The following is a 3,142-nucleotide window of genomic DNA, read 5'->3' on the forward strand; positions in this document are numbered from 1 at the left end:
TCCTTTCCTGAGTGGTTGGCATTGGTAGCTGGGCACCATCTAGTTCTTCTGGTCTCAAGGGCCATCATGTCCTAGGGCTGATTGCTTCCAAATGCCCTTGTTCTTTTTTCTTTTTTTCACTCTTCTTCACTTCTGATGATAGGAGACAATTAGCTATATCTTAGATGGCGGCTTGAAATCTTTTAAGACCCCAGACGCTACTGTTGGATGAGGAACAAGGCTTTTATGTATTTTGTTGTACCAGTTGAGTCTGGTGCCCCCCAGTACCATTGTCCTGAGACAGTAGATCTGTTGGATTGCTCTCCCACAGTGTCTGGCTGTCTGTGAGGCATTACTCTCTGTCTGTCTTCTGTTGTTTCTGTAAGAATTACAGGTATTTTGTATCACTGTTATCTGTGCAAGATTAGCCCCAGCTGAATCTATCTTTGGCCTAAAGTATACTCCTGTTCACTGACCTCCATCTGATCCTCTTAGGTGTTTATGTGTTTATCTGTAGCCTGATGTTTGGTGTTGATGGTAATGCAGTATTGCAGGCACACTGGTTGGTATTTCAATTGCTGTGATCTTTTGAAAGTAGATTGCCAAGCCTTTCTTCAGAGGCACCTCTGTGAGGAGTGGATCCAATAAGTTTTCCATTAGTAGCCAAGCACTTAACCATATGCACCACCCAGAGAGTCCTTCTTAACATATTCTAGGCACTTAATAAGAAGTGATTTTTATATTATTCTTTAGCTAAGACTCTGTCCACAAATACTGAGAGTATTTGAACTAAATTCTATTACAAATGCTAACTCCCTAAATATGATGGTTCTGCAGGGTAAATTCCTTTCCTGTTTACTTAATGGTGGAGAATATAAGTAATTCACTATTATATCTCACTGTCTTCAAGTCGGATCCGACTCACAGTGACCCCACCTTGAGTTTCTGAGGCGATATCACTACGGAAGTAGATTGTCCCATCTTCCTTCCAAGAAGTGGCTGGTGGGTTTGAACAACCAGTCTTCTTTTTAACAGTCAAATGCCTTAGCCACTGTGCCACAAGAGCTCCCCAGTATTATATGAGTCTAAAATATCACAGCATAGTCAACAAAAGAAATTTTTTTGGGGAAGAGGACATTTATTTTATTTCAAAATATTTCTAAATCACTTAGCATATATTATTATATTTAAAGGTCAAAACAATTTCCTATATAAATACTGTTAATATATAAGGAAACTTATAAGACTGTCCCCAAGGCCACATCGATTAAATAAAGCTTAGATGCTAAACCAAGTCCATCTCTATCCAAAGGCTGAGTTCTTTTCTAGGATGCTGTAATGCTTTATGACAGCAACTCAGATAAGGAAAGTTTTCCCAAATATCTCTCTCATTTGTAACAGTATGCTTATAGTTATTTGTAGATGGCTTTTCTTCAATGGAAATTAAAATATCTGTACTAGGTTTTGAACCCTGTTGGCACAGGGGTTAAGTGCTTGACTATTAACCTAAAAGTCAGTGGTTTGAACCCACCAGACGTTTCATGGGATAAAGATGTAGCAATCTGTTTTCATAAAGGTTCACAACACTGGAAATCCTATGAGGCAATTCTACTCTGTCCTAAAGGGTCATTATGAGTCGAAGTTGACTTGACGACAACGGGTTTCCTTTTGTGCTAGGTTTCAAGATTCCAGGTTTGCCAAGTGAAAAAAATGAACAAAGAGAGGAAAGAAGCTATATGTCAATTTTTCAAAAAACATCAGAAATTGGAACAGCTATACTAAAATGAAAAATTGGAGCAAAAGAGAACAAGCAGAGAAAAGATAACAAAGAAGTGATTGAGAAAGTATTTGTATTGAATTATTAGACAGGATGGGGCAGGAAGAAGAAAAGATGTTTCCACTAATGATGACTGATAGTTGGCAAAGATATTTTTGAAACAAGATAACCCATTCTCCACAAGTGAAATGACAGGACCAAATCCAAATTTTAACAGAAAAAGGTGGCCATGATAGACTGCACTAGTATGGATATCATAGGCATAGCTCCGTCAATTGATGTTTCCTGCGACTAAAGCAAGATATTACTGGAGCTGCATGTTCATCACTTTCCAAACTAGATGTCAGAGATCTTAAAACACTCCAGAAGGAAAAGTCTCATCTTTTATATTGTGAAAGAGATAAATCACACAGCAGGAAATGTAATTCTCTTGAGAATTCTCCCCAAAGGATTTGATAAAGCATAGCATTCCTTATGTGGTTTTAACAAAATATCCTTCACAAAAATTTTAACTTTTAAATTCCATTAAAACCATAATTCTTTGAGCTAAGTGCATTTAAGAACAAAACATAATGGAATATGGGGCATTGCCATGAACCTGAAGCTCAAATGCACAAAAGATATCACTCAGCATAGTCTGTAATTAAGTAAAAATAATTGTGTGATATAACTCAATGAAGTCAGGCATTTTGAAGATGAGGCCACAGCCATATATTTAGACTATATGTAGAGCAGCTACTTTATTGGTTGTAGACTACACAGTTAACTCTTTTAATCTCCTCTAGTTCCAAGGTGTATCATGCACTCTCTCATGGCCACATTTTCTGTTAAAATTTTAATTTTTTCCTGTTATTTGACTTGTGTTTTATTGACTATGCAAAAGCATTTGATTGTGTGGATCATAACTAATTGTGGGTAACACTGAGAAGAATGGGAATTCCAGAATACTTAATTGTATTCATGAGGAACCTGTATATGAGGCTGTCATTCCAACAGAACAAGGGGACACTGCATGGCTTAAAATCAAGAAGGGAGTGCGTCTCAGGGTTGTATTCTTTCACCATACTTACTCAATCTGTGTGGTGAGCAAGTAATCCAAGAAGCCGGACTGTATGAAGAAAAACATAGCAACAGGATTAGAGGAAGAATAATTAACAACCTGTGATATGCTGATGACACAACTTTGCCTGCTAAAAGTGAGGATGACTTGAAGCACTTACTGATGAAGATTGAAGAATACAGTCTGCCGTATTGATTGCATCGTAATATAAAGAAAACAAAAATCCTCACAACTGGACCTATAAGCAGCATCACGAAAAATAGAGAAATGATTGAACTTGTCAAAGACTTCATATTGCTTGATTCTACAATCGACACCAATGGAAG

Source organism: Orycteropus afer, unplaced genomic scaffold (assembly GCF_000298275.1).
Source record: "Orycteropus afer afer isolate SDZICR_OR568_19922 unplaced genomic scaffold, OryAfe1.0 scaffold00210, whole genome shotgun sequence".
NCBI classification, from domain to species: domain Eukaryota; kingdom Metazoa; phylum Chordata; class Mammalia; order Tubulidentata; family Orycteropodidae; genus Orycteropus; species Orycteropus afer.